Raw genomic sequence first — 14,136 nt, 5'->3', positions numbered from 1 at the left:
CATTCTTGAACACCAATCAAAAATCATCAAAAATTTTCTTTAAAAAATTCTCCTGGTAATTTATACAAAATTTTGCCATGAATTTAACCACCCTTTATTTTTTGTAAACGTTACGAGTGATTTCTTAAAAAAAATACGAGTGAATTATTTCAAGAATTCGCTTAGAATTCTTTAAGGAATGTTTGCAGAAATCCTAACTGGATTTCTACAGAATTAAGATGAGCCATAAATCTAGGGAGCTTTTTCCAGTGCTTTCATATAGAAACTCTACAGAACGTTTGAGCAATACTATCAGGAATTTTCTATTAATTTCTGAAGAATCGATTCGGGCTTAAATCGCTATGATAAAGCTAGCAATAATCTATCTGGCGTTCCTATATGGACGTCAATTCATTACGGGATTTTAACAAATTGCCACAGAGATTCCGAATAGGTCTATTTTCTTTTCTTTTAAAGGATTCTTCAAGACTGCCTACAAGAATCATTCTAGGAATTTATCAAGGTTTCAACCAAGAATTTCACTAGGCGACCTTTGAGCATTTTCCCCTGAAAACCACTGGAGGGATTTCTTGGCGTACCTTTGGCCAGGCCCGTGGTTTTCGCAAGTTAACAATTAACTCCAAGGATTCTTCTACGAATTATTTTACTTTTTTCAAATATACCCCTTGAGATTTATCTGAGATTTTTCACGAGTCTTCAAGAAGTTCAACTAGGAATAACCGTAAGCATACTACCTAGTACCGTGCAATATACAGAAAGTTATCCAAGAATATTTCTAAAGATCCCTTCAAACAGAAACATATAGAAACTTCTGAGGCAATCGCTTCACACAAATATTTTTCAATTCCACAAGACGTAGCAATAAAACTGTTTCCTGGACGAAATTCTAGTTACGCCCTGGTATGGGTGGTTTTTCACAGGTAGAGATTATCACGATTTTTTTTTACAAATATTGGGTTCGAATTTGAAACTTGTAACCTTCTGAGTTAATGAATCGCCAAGGGGCTCGGTAGCTTAGTTGGTAAAGCACTCGTCTGGCATACAAGAGTCATGGGTTCGAATCTCACCTGAGCTCGTGAATTTTTCATGATGTCACTCATAATTCTTCCATCTTTACCACGTTTAATGAGTTAATTAATGTATATATTGAACGTTTTCGAAAAAATGTTGAAAGTAATAAAATAATTTGGCAAACCTCGACACTGAAGAAGTCTGTAAGTCGCAGACGAAATAGGCCTATCTGTCAAGATAAGCAACACATATTAGAGTTTAAAGGTATTTGCTCACCTTAGTGATTTTAGTATTTTTTTTTTTTTTTTTGCAAAAAGTGAAGTGTTAAAGTTCATTTGTAGTTTTAATCATTTTTTGTTGTGTATAGAATTCAGGGGCTTAGCCGAGTGGTTAGAGTCCACGGCCACAAAGCAAAGCCATGCTGAAGAAGTCTGGGTTCGATTCCCGGGCGGTCCAGGATCTTTTTGTAATGGAAATTTCCTTGACTTCTCTGGGCACAGAGTATCATCGTACCTGCCACACGATATACGAATGCGAATAGCAACTTTGGCATAGAAAGCTCTCAGTTAATAGCTGTGGAAGTGTTCATTGAACACAAAGTTTGGAAGCAGGCATTGTCTTAGTGGGACGTAATGCCAAGAAGAAGAATAGTTCCAGAATTGAATGCAGCAAAATTTCAACATTAGAATTGCTATACAACAACCAAATTCTAGTGTGAGAAAGAATTACAATCTAGGATAAAGATCAACAGATGAGAAGATTTTTCCGAGTGTTTGACATAATTCTTGGAAAGTAATAGAAATCTGGGACGAAGATCAACGGAATTCATGTTTTAAATTTGTATACAATTATGGCTTATCTCACAGAACCGATCAGTAACCTATCTCAATTCATAAATATTACATAAAACATAATTATACCCATCGAACGGATCACAACAACCATCCAATTAAAATTCATGAGATTTCTTCTTCCATCCCATATCGCACCGGGTTTGTAAGTTAGTATATGCAGCACCGCAGTACCGTTGCTGTTCCTCGTCATAGTGCACATAAATCCCACCAAAAATGGGCGAAACCAAACGCTTCAAACAATCGACGACTCCTATTCCCCCATGATTCAACAGCAGAACCCGACGCGTGCACCTCCGAGGAAAAGTGTGAGAAAATGGCTAATCTGAGCTGAAGTCGTCGTCACTCGTTCAAAGCTAGCTGCACAACACATCTAGTGAGCGAGAGATTAGATAAATGTTATTGGTATCAACCACTTGACTTTTATGCGACAGCTAATGGCGCTGCTCCTCCGATGACGACGAAGTCGTAGGGATCAACAATAACGACGACGACAACAAGCCTCCGAATTGCATTAGGAAATGGATAGCTCTTGAAGCTACGGCTGCTGCTCGAAGACACTCGACAAACAACCAACGCCGAGATCTCGGTGGAATTTACATAAATTATGGACGGATGAATGGATCACTGGTTCGGTGCATGTGAATGCACACTGTATGGAACTCGGTGGGTAATAGGATCGACGATGGTGACACCGATTCCAAAAAACACCTGATGTTTGACCACTCGAGGTTGGTCGTTATCGCCAAACTAAATGGTTCTGTTGAAGCCTTCGTGTTTGCACTTTTGAGAGGTTATACCCTTCGGAAGCGATTTGGAGAGAGTGGTCAGTGCCATTTTGGGAGATTAGATTGAACACCTTTCAGTAACCTTCCGGGTCGATTCAGCGGTTTTGTAGAGGATTGATGATGTCCCGACTAGTGGATTTAAACAAAATACTTCTTCAATAATATCAAAATTGTTACAAATAACAAAATTTGTATTATGTTTGTTAGATGCACTCTGAATTGGAGAATGGAATTAAAAGTAACATATTGATTCATATTTTGTTTAAATTATAACAGAATAAGATACAGTTTTGTTTTAATTATATCATATTTTGTTTATGTTTCGTTTAATGTAGATGAATTCTTGTTAGAATTTTTGTTATTATAACAACTAACGAGCTGAAGTTATAGCATATTTTGTTTAGAATGTTCTGACAGAGTAATTTAATATGTTACAATTCTGTGGTACTCCACTAGTCGGGATGTCGTCTTGGAACACAACCTTTAGGACCAAAAGCAAAACGTGTGAAAAGGAGGGAAACCGATCATCACGATCTCATGGGGTCGTGTTTACTCGTGTTTCGATTTTGAAAGCAGTAAAGTGGCGGTGATAAGTGGCTAATTTAAATGTTGTTCAAGATTGTCTTGCCCGGTGGATGGATCGTCGGAAATGATTGGTGGAGCGAGAGATGAATGGGACTTTGATTGGATTGGATTTCCTCTCCCGGGGGCGTTGAAGCATTTCTTCTAAGGTTATCGAAGTAAGAGTTTTAGTTTTCTTGTAAGCTCATCGAAGTAAGAGTTAAGTTTTTATATGCTGCAAAAATATTGTAGCTCGAATCATTATCGAATCATTTCATCATTGTTAAAAAAGTTTTGATTGACCGATCCTGTTGGAAATAATGAAGTGCATATTTTAAACAAATATAAAATATTATTTTTATTGACACACGAAACTTAATGCAAGGATGGAATCTTGAACAAAATTTTGAAATCAGATCAAACCTATATTTTTTTTTCCTGATTTACAGTCAGTACAAAATTTAACAAATATTTGAGAAGAAATTAAATTAAACATGACTGGGATATTGTGAACACCAATTTTAGAACGGATAGTTTCTATTTTTCAGAACACATTCCTAGCTATTTCACTGCGCCCCACGCCCTCGTGTTTCAATCGCATTGGTAGCAAACATCTTTTCAAAGCGTAGTGATCCGGCATTCTCACAGCATGCCCTACCCAGCGTACCTTTCCTGCTTTGGCCTTTAGCATATTGGGTTCGCCATAGATTCGGGCACTCTCGAACTCTCGTGAATCATTCTTCGCCACCATAAACCATTCTTCTGCTCACTGTCAATGATGGTTATAGGCACCCATCGCTCTCGAAGACTCCAAATACTTGCAGGTTTGCCTCCAATATAGTCCAGGTCTTATGCCTATAGAGGACAATCGATCTTATTAACGTTTTGTACATGGTACATTTGGTGCCGGGCTTAATCTTTCTCGGCCGCAATGCCTTCTGCAGCCCGTAGTAATCCAAGAAAATAACCACGTGAATGATGGACAGCGCTCAAGTATAGGTAGACGCATCACGAACCTCGAAAGTGCTTCCTGCATGTACGCTGTCTTTTTCGCATTCGCCATCTTTGTTAGTACGTGTTTCGTCATGTCGTCCGCGAAGCAAACAAGTTGACGCTATCTTGTGAAATCAGCTTAGTCATGCTGAAAAGCGGCGTGTTTACCGCTACGGCTATCTTGGCAGCACAGACGTAACATTATTATATCCAAATACCCCAAGCCATTTCCGTTAGGGCAAATAAGGAAAATTTGATAATATAGTGAATTGGCATTGACGAATAAGAACTTTTGGCCGTTATCGCAATTTTGGGACCAGTTCAAACACGGTCCCAGGAAGATATTCCTCCAGGAATTCTTCAAGCATTTTATCTTGATGTTCTTTCAGAGAATCTTCCAGAGATTCCTTCAAGGATTCAACCAGGAAAAACTCTAAAAGGATCCTGGTAGAGATGTCTCCCAAATCTTTCTCCAAGCGTTACACTATAACAATCTCTTCAAAGATTACTCCAGACATTTCATCAAACATTGGTTCATTGGTTCCTCGAAGGATACATGCAGGGTAGACCTCTTCAGGGATTCATGGATTCTAGCAGGGATTCCATCCGGTATTCCTCCTGGTATTATTTACTTCACGAATTTTTAGAGGGATTCCTCCAGGAAAATCGCTACGTGAATGCCTTCAAGGCATTTTCCATGGATAACCTCAGAAATTTCTTCAGAGTTTCGTTTTGGCCTTCTAAAAATTTCACCGGGGATTCCTCCAAGAATTCCTTCAGAAATTTCTCCAAAGATTAACCATGGAATCATCCTCCAGTAGTTTTATCAGAAAATACTCTAAGAATTTCCAAGAATTACGTTAAGAAAATCTCTTCCTAGATTCCTCTAGGAAAATCCCTTAATGGATTTCTTCAGATATTTCTCCAGCGATTGTTTTAATCCTCCAAGAATTATTCAGCTGTTTTTTCCAGAAATATCTCGACAGGGATTTCTTTAGGGATTCCTCCCTCAGAATCTTCATAGTTATTCTTCCAAGGATCCCCAAGGATTTTTTTCAGGGATTCCTCCTAAGATGCCTTCAAGGATTCCTTCAGTAATTTATCAAGGTAATCTTTCAAAGATCTCTTCATCAATAAACCCAGGTAACTTTTCATTAATTGGTGCAACAATTTCCTACAGGAATCTCTCCAGGGCTTCCTCCAAAGATTTACCCAGCAATTTTTCCAAGAATTACTCCAGCAAAATATCCACATGGGTTCCTCTAAAAATAGTTGCAGAGATTTCTTCAGGAATTCCTCCACAGATTTTCTCGGGTATCCATTCAGACACACCTGCGATTTTTTTTTTTTTCAAAGGATTGTCCAAAAAATCTTACAGGGATTTGGAATGGATTCCAAAGGGATTCTCCCAGACATTCTTCTAGATATTTCTAGAAAAAGACGGAAATTTGAATACACCGGAAAAAAGACGTGAAAACTCTCGATGTTTTGAATTAAAGTTTAATACATTTTCTAGAAGATTTTGGCACTCAAAAGTATTGTATTCAAAATGTTCCTCGATCAATACCAGAATTAATCCGGATATACATCCTTAAAAACAATCCATAAGAGTATAATCTAAATAAATAAAAATGAAATGGTGTTTGTATGTCACAAATGGCTCGAGAACGGGTCTATGAATCGACATCATTCTTTCACTGTTGGATTCGACAAGAGATGTTAGTGTTAGTGTTAGTGAGCTAAAATAGTGGTGACAATCAATTGAAAAAAAGGGAACAAGTCGTGACGCAATACACTGACATTTTGTAAGCGATTTGTGCATGGCCTAATTCACAGCCTACTTCCTGGCAATACAACGTTTGCCAGGATAACTAGTTTTCTATAAAATTGAAAAGAAACGACCACAATTGAATAATAAGACAGAGATAAATGCTTCTACGTGTGTGGCTTTGTTTTATTTTCTCCTTCAACTTTATATGCTGGGCCAATTTAGAATTCTTGAATAGGGACACTTTGAGGGAAATCGAGACGGAATATTAAAGCTTATTCGGATCTTAAGATTCTAAGTGAGATCTCAGTGGTTTTCTTAAAAGGCTCCATCTGGAAGTACCTCAAGGAACTCCTTGAAAAACTTTCTAATGTGATTCTATCGAATTTTCATCGGAACATTGAGCTGAATAATTTGAACTATTGCGTGTAAGCATTTATATATATATAGATAGGATATAGAACTCATCGATCCACTTTTTAAATGTTATTGAAGGGTAATTCAAATCCAAGTGATGAGCATCGTATTGGTAAACAAAATGGCTCCACGAGGGCCGTAGGTTGAGCACAACGCAAACTGCTTTATTTGCATGAAGAAAAAATTGAGTTGAGTTGAAACATCTTCGATTTGCAAATTAATAACCGGGAAATTCTGGAAAAAGTACCGGGAAAAATGTGGGAACGTTGCTTCAAAAGTTCTGCCATGTAATACTACAAAGGTTCCTCCGTATATTTTTCTAGAGGGGGACCATCCAGTAATCTTTAGGGATTACTGTTCATTTGTTCTTGAAATTTGTCAAATGGCTCAAAGAATTTCTCCAGCGATTCCTCTGGGAATTTTTCCAGGGGCTTTTCAAATACTTCTTCTGTAAAGGAGTTCCTCGATCAATATCTGGGAATAATCTTGGAGAAATCCCTGAGGGAATCTTAGGGTAATTATTGATTATATCCTTGGAGGTATTTATGAGGGAATCTCTAGAGGGATTTGAACAGGAATTGTTGGAGACCAATAACGAATTTCTGGATAAAAAACATCTCGAAGAATGCCCTGGAGGATTACTTGTAAAATCTTTGGAGTGTTTCATGTAACGATCTTCCTGGAGACATCCCTGGGAGAATTCATGAAGGAAAATCTTGCAGTATTCTTTTATGGAATCTCTGAGGAATTCGGAACCTTGAAGGAATCCCTAAATAAATCTTCTTGAATAACTCCTAGGGAAATCTTGAGAGTGACTACCTGGGGAAATTTCAGAAAAAAATACTGGAGAAATAACCGAAGTAAATTCTTTAAGATTCCTGGAGGAAAGCAAGCATTTATGTAAAGATTTTCCTGGTGGAATCTTTGGAGGAGACTCTGTCAAGATCTCTGGAGGAAGCTCTATAGGAATATCACGAGGAACATTTGAATAATTCTTGAATAAATCTCTCCCGAGAAATCTTGAGGAAAATATCAGTAAAGATTATACTGGACGAACCTTTGGAGGGATCACATGCAAAATATCTAGAAGAATCCTTGTAGAAATTTTTTGTTATAATGTTTGGAGGAATCCCTAGAGAAACACCTGACTGAATTCCTGGAGCCCTGTCGGAACCGGTCTAAAATGTAAGTAACGATCAAAAGTTCTCCTTGGAGGAATTACTATGAGAATTCTCTGACAAAATCCTGGTGGAATATCTGGAGAAATCGCTGTAGGTGTTACGATAGAGATTATCTTGAAGAAATATCTGGTACAATCCCTGGAGTAATCTTTGATGGAGATAGCTCTGAAGAGTCTCTGGAGAAATGTCTCCTGGAAACATTGGTGATATTTCTGGTGAAAAATTGGAGATATTTCGAGAGGACTATGAAGGTTTTCCTTAAGGAATTCCTAGAGCTATTTTATTACTGATTTCGAGACATAATAAATGACTCGTCGAATGATGTCGATTTGTGATAATATCATTTTTTTTTTCTGTTTTAGCCTAACGGAAACGGTTATGGGTATTCGGATATAATAATGTTATGTTGTGCGGCCAAGATAGCCGTTTCTAAGGGGCTTTGAAAGCTGCTTTTAGCACGAAATGTTTGTTTCAGAAGTTAGGGAAAAGTAAAAAAAAAGTCCTTTAGAGAGTACCGATTGGCCAAAAATTACCCCAATGCATAAGGAAGGTTAACTTTCCCATCGTAACCATTACCTGCATGTCCTATGCCTGTGCCCTCTGCATCATTCAGGTGTTTATCATAGTGTTGCTTCCACCTTCAATTGTCTTTACGTTCCTCCGTTACGATGCTCCCGTCCTTATTCTTGCACATTTCGGCTCCAACAGAAGCCTTTGCGGGATGCGTAGAGTTTCTGATAGAACCTATGCGCTTCTCGAAAACGGCACATCAGTTCGAGTGTCATTCATTATTGATGACGGATACTTTTGGACGAATTTCATCAGCAAATTTCAAAATATTGTTTATCAATAGTACTCAACGAAACATCATAATACTAGGAATTTTGTCATCAACAAAAAGAAGACAAACTTTAGTTAGCGCTTGTAAACAAAACTCCATTAGCAAATTGAGAACTTCCCAGTTAGACTACGCATAAAAAAAGCGAAGTACATCCCGGAAACCATTTCCTTAATGAAAACAAATAGTACAATTAATTGGCCCAAGGGAAAAATTCCATTACCAACGTCAAACTGCACAACGCTAAGTACCTCACAAGCTCTATAGGCATAGTGAGACGGCGGCGGCGGTTATAGAAAAAAAAATGAGCAAACATATTTGCTCAATCTTGCTAAGCCAGAGGACCATACTCCACTACGCCACCCGGTCTAGCAAGCGGAGATCGGAGGAATCCAAAGGCAGCAATGTGTATGCATAAGTCGATGGCAATTATTTTAATTTACACTCAACTACTGGAAGAAATAGCTCATCAAGACTGCTGCAGAAGCATAGGAATTTGTTTTTTGCAACAACATGAGCAGAGCAGAAAAGAAAGACCCGGAGTAAACAAAGAGGCAATCCGACGGAACGACGCGCAATGGAGCGTAAAAATGATGGAAGCACTATAGAAGAAGGAGGTTAATATGCTAAGTTTGAAAGGGAATTAGAAATAGCGACGGGGCCCCAGTTGTGGGTGACGTCGTCGTCATCGCACAGTGGTCTAGGTTGAAAAAAATCATGGCAAAAATAAAGTATTCCCAATATTTATCTATTTCTCTTCACGAGAGGTGTTGTGTAAGATCGTAGACCTTATTTTGGACCATAATTCATAGAACAAAATAGCCACCTCCTCTGCATGCGGATCCACTGTATAGCGAGGTTAATTTTTGTTTATAAATCCGCTATATGAAGGGCCAAAAAGGGGAGGCGGACCCGAAGCAGAGACACATACGTGAATCCCGCGTCGGAACATTGTACAACAAAAGTTGAGATTTGAAGATTCAATTTGGTCAGCTTTTTGAAACACTGTACCTCTGTGCCCAGTCGATGTCGATGTCGGAGTGGCATAAGAACAATACCCAGAAAAATGTGCCAACTTTCAAACGGGCAAAAATGGCAATCCGAAGGAATGTATATCTTTTGTTCCAAAGGGGGGTGTGTTTCGTCAGCAGGCAGGGAACCAGGCTACCGAGCAGCTTTCGTCTTAATGGGATCTTGACTTTTCGCATGCAAAAATTCTAATGTTGCAAAAGTTTGCACCATTTTTTGTTGGTTGCGCACTTCGAACCGGGGCCCTATTTTCCCATCGACAATCACCGTGGTTGTTTTGTTCGCAATCGACTCAAGTACTACTTACCACCTTCCCAATCGGGAGTGCCTAACAAGAGCGTGATCAACACACTACACACGCGATTAAGTGCCTCCTCTCGAATCAGCACCAAGAGGAAAGTGCCAAACGGAAAGCGAAAACTGCTCTCAGGTGTTGCGGATAGCATTGATATGTAAACCTGTTTTCGCACCTCGCGCGCGGATTAGCGCGAACATAATCTTTCTCGAAGTGTTTTGAACAGTGCAAATCTTGTCCACTGAATGGATGATATTCCTTCCAAATATGTACAACACGAATTGGGATGGAAAGGATTGAGCGATTGTCGCTTACGCTTAGTATGTAGATTTTTATGTGTAACACTGAAAACACATAAAAAATCCATGTAAAATAAAGGAATGCCAAGTGGATTCATCCGCAAATTTATCTGCTTATCGTATAAAATTACATCACTATCATATAAATTTCCGCTATCATTGCGAAATCAAACATGAACTTCAACCGATTCGCACAAATTTCGATTCGATTTTGATTCGATTTCGATTCGATTTCGATTCGATTTCGATTCGATTTCGATTCGATTTCGATTCGATTTCGATTCGATTTCGATTCGATTTCGATTCGATTTCGATTCGATTTCGATTCGATTTCGATTTCCGTTTCGATTCGATTTCGATTCGATTTCGATTCGATTTCGATTCGATTTCGATTCGATTTCGATTCGATTTCGATTCGGTTTTCGATTCGATTTTCGATTCGATTTCGATTCGATTTCGATTCGATTTCGATTCGATTTCGATTCGATTTCGATTCGATTTCGATTCGATTTCGATTCGATTTCGATTCGATTCGATTCGATTTCGATTCGATTTCGATTCGATTTCGATTCGATTTCGATCGATTTCGATTCGATTTCGATTCGATTTCGATTCGATTTCGATTCGATTTCGATTCGATTTCGATTCGATTTCGATTCGATTCGATTCGATTTCGATTCGATTTCGATTCGATTTCGATCGATTTCGATTTCGATTCGATTTCGATTCGATTTCGATTCGATTTCGATTCGATTTCGATTCGATTTCGATTCGATTCGATTCGATTTCGATTCGATTTCGATTCGATTTCGATTCGATTTCGATTCGATTTCGATTCGATTTCGATTCGATTCGATTCGATTTCGATTCGATTTCGATTCGATTTCGATTCGATTTCGATTCGATTTCGATTCGATTTCGATTCGATTTCGATTCGATTTCGATTCGATTTCGATTCGATTTCGATTTGATTTGATTCGATTTCGATTCGATTTCGATTCGATTGATTTCGATTCGATTTCGATTCGATCGATTTCGATTCGATTTCGATTCGATTTCGATTCGATTTCGATTCGATTTCGATTCGATTCGATTTCGATTCGATTCTCGATTTCGATCGATTCGATTCGATTTCGATTCGATTTCGATCGATTTCGATTCGATTTCGATTCGATTTCGATCGATTCGATCGATTTCGATTCGATTTCGATTCGATTTCGATTCGATTCTTCGATTCGATTTCGATCGATTTCGATTCGATTTCGATTCGATTTCGATTCGATTTCGATTCGATTTCGTTCGATTCGATCGATTTCGATTCGATTTCGATTCGATTTCGATTCGATTTCGATCGATTTCGATCGATTTCGATTCGATTTCGATTCGATTTCGATTCGATTTCGATTCGATTTCGATTCGATTTCGATTCGATTTCGATTCGAATTCGATTCGATTTCGATTCGATTTCGATTCGATTTCGATTCGATTTCGATTCGATTTCGATTCGATTTCGATTCGATTTCGATTCGATTTCGATTCGATTCGATTCGATTTCGATTCGATTTCGATTCGATTCGATTCGATTTGATCGATTCGATTCGATTCGATTTCGATTCGATTTCGATTCGATTTCGATTCGATTTCGATTCGATTTCGATTCGATTTCGATTCGATTTCGATTCGATTTCGATTCTTTTTCGATTTCGATTCGATTTCGATTCGATTTCGATTCGATTTCGATTCGATTTCGATTCGATTTCGATTCGATTTCGATTCGATTTCGATTCGATTTCGATTCGATTTCGATTCGATTTCGATTCGATTTCGATTCGATTTCGATTCGATTTCGATTCGATTTCGATTCGATTTCGATTCGATTTCGATTCGATTTCGATTCGATTTCGATTCGATTTCGATTCGATTTCGATTCGATTTCGATTCGATTTCGATTCGATTTCGATTCGATTTCGATTCGATTTCGATTCGATTTCGATTCGATTTCGATTCGATTTCGATTCGATTTCGATTCGATTTCGATTCGATTTCGATTCGATTTCGATTCGATTTCGATTCGATTTCGATTCGATTTCGATTCGATTTCGATTCGATTTCGATTCGATTTCGATTCGATTTCGATTCGATTTCGATCGATTTCGATTCGATTTCGATTCGATTTCGATTCGATTTCGATTCCGATTTCGATTCGATTCGATTCGACTTTCGATTCGATTTCGATTCGATTTCGATTCGATTTCCGATTCGATTTCGATTCGATTTCGATTCGATTCGATTCGATTTCGATCGATTTCGATTCGATTTCGATTCGATTTCGATTCGATTTCGATTCGATTTCGAATTCGATTTCGATTCGATTTCGATTCGATTTCGATTCGATTTCGATTCGATTTCGATTCGATTTTCGATTCGATTTCGATTCGATTTCGATTCGATTTCGATTCGATTTCGATTCGATTTCGATTCGATTCGATTCGATTTCGAATTCGATTTCGATTCGATTTCGATTCGATTTCGATTCGATTTCGATTCGATTCGATTCGATTTCGATTCGATTTCGATTCGATTTCGATTCGATTTCGATTCGATTTTCGATTCGATCGATCGATTCGATTCGATTCGATTTCGATTCGATCGATTCGATTCGATTTCGATTCGATTTCGATTCCCGATTCGATTTTCGATTCGATTTCGATTCGATTTCGATTCGATTTCGATTCGATTTCGATTCGATTTCGATCGATTTCGATTCGTTCGATTCGATTTCGATTGATTTCGATTCGATTTCGATTCGATTTCGATTCGATTTCGATTCGATTTCGATTCGATTTCGATTCGATTTCGATTCGATTTCGATTCGATTTCGATTCGATTCGATTCGATTTCGATTCGATTTCGATTCGATTTCGATTCGATTTCGATTCGATTTCGATTCGATTTCCGATTCGATTTCGATTCGATTTCCGATTCGATTTCGATTCGATTTCGATTCGATTTCGATTTCGATTCGATTTCGATTCGATTTCGATTCGATTTCGATTCGATTTCGATTCGATTTCGATTCGATTTCGATTCGATTTCGATTCGATTTCGCGATTCGATTCGATTTCGATTCGATTGCGCCTTTGGGAAAAAAATGCTATTTCCTCTTCGAGATTTTTTTTTCAAGGGTTTTTTTATACAAATGATAAAATTATTCAACTAGTACAAACTTAGGAAACATAATTTTAATCATTTGTTTAGAATTCACTCCAAATTTATTCTGCGTAAATCGATTCCGATTATATGACTTTGTGCTCAGTGTCAACAGACAAATTACCCAGCAAACTACAGAAAAGCAGAGTGGATCCCAGTGGATAAAACCACAAGAAATGGAGCACAATCCCTTTCCTTTGGATCTTCGGGGTAATCGAACGCCCACTCACCGCCCACGCGACGATTTCCATCATGTTGCCGGTTGTCGAAAGACACGAGCCTTCGTCGCTCTAATGATCCATCATTTGGAGTGTTACCGGTTTGGCATTGATCCGCTCGAGAATGCGAATGAGGTGTAAAATTACACCCAATTGCAGAATAGCTAGTTGATTTTCTTTCGGCTTCGAGGGGTGGCGAATTAAGGGGGTGGAAATTGCTCTGTCGTTAGTCAATTGACGTTGTTGGCGCAAGAATATGATTGCAGGCTCAGAAACAATCACATGATTGAGGCTGAATTTCCGTGGCTAGAATACCTTCAGCTTTCTGGTTGATTGGGTATTGTTTTGGAGATCTGTTTTTACGAAGGAAGGTCGCAGGTTAAGAGTAAATTTTAGTGCCTGCCAATGTCTTCGTTTCTATGATGACGATATAATTTACCGTCGTATGTGTTGAAAGCACTAATGTAGTCGACTAACCTTGAAAATAGGGGTGAGGTTTCTTGGAAATTTCAACTCATGGGGTTCGTCTCTTATCATGAAATCTTTCGTTTCAGTCCTACAATGGTAAGTATCTGATTCTGAATGCCAAGTCTAGCTGCTTTCCCTCTTTTAGTCTATTAAGTTCAAGAGCTTTTGCCGCAAAATGTTTCACAATACTAATGAAATTGCTAATCTTG

General features: G+C 38.3%; 1 non-coding gene across 1 annotated transcript; it reads left to right on the top strand.

Annotated features, from left to right (window-relative positions):
• The first annotated feature begins 1,003 nt into the window (after positions 1-1,003).
• On the top strand, positions 1,004-1,075 carry Trnaa-ggc. Its single transcript has one exon. It is a non-coding gene; the product is annotated as a tRNA-Ala (tRNA).
• Positions 1,076-14,136: the final 13,061 nt, after the last annotated feature.

The sequence above is a fragment of the Aedes aegypti genome, unplaced genomic scaffold, assembly GCF_002204515.2.
Source record: "Aedes aegypti strain LVP_AGWG unplaced genomic scaffold, AaegL5.0 Primary Assembly AGWG_AaegL5_hic_scaff_1303_PBJ_arrow, whole genome shotgun sequence".
Lineage (NCBI taxonomy): Eukaryota > Metazoa > Arthropoda > Insecta > Diptera > Culicidae > Aedes > Aedes aegypti.
This window is presented reverse-complemented; position numbering and strand designations above follow the sequence as displayed.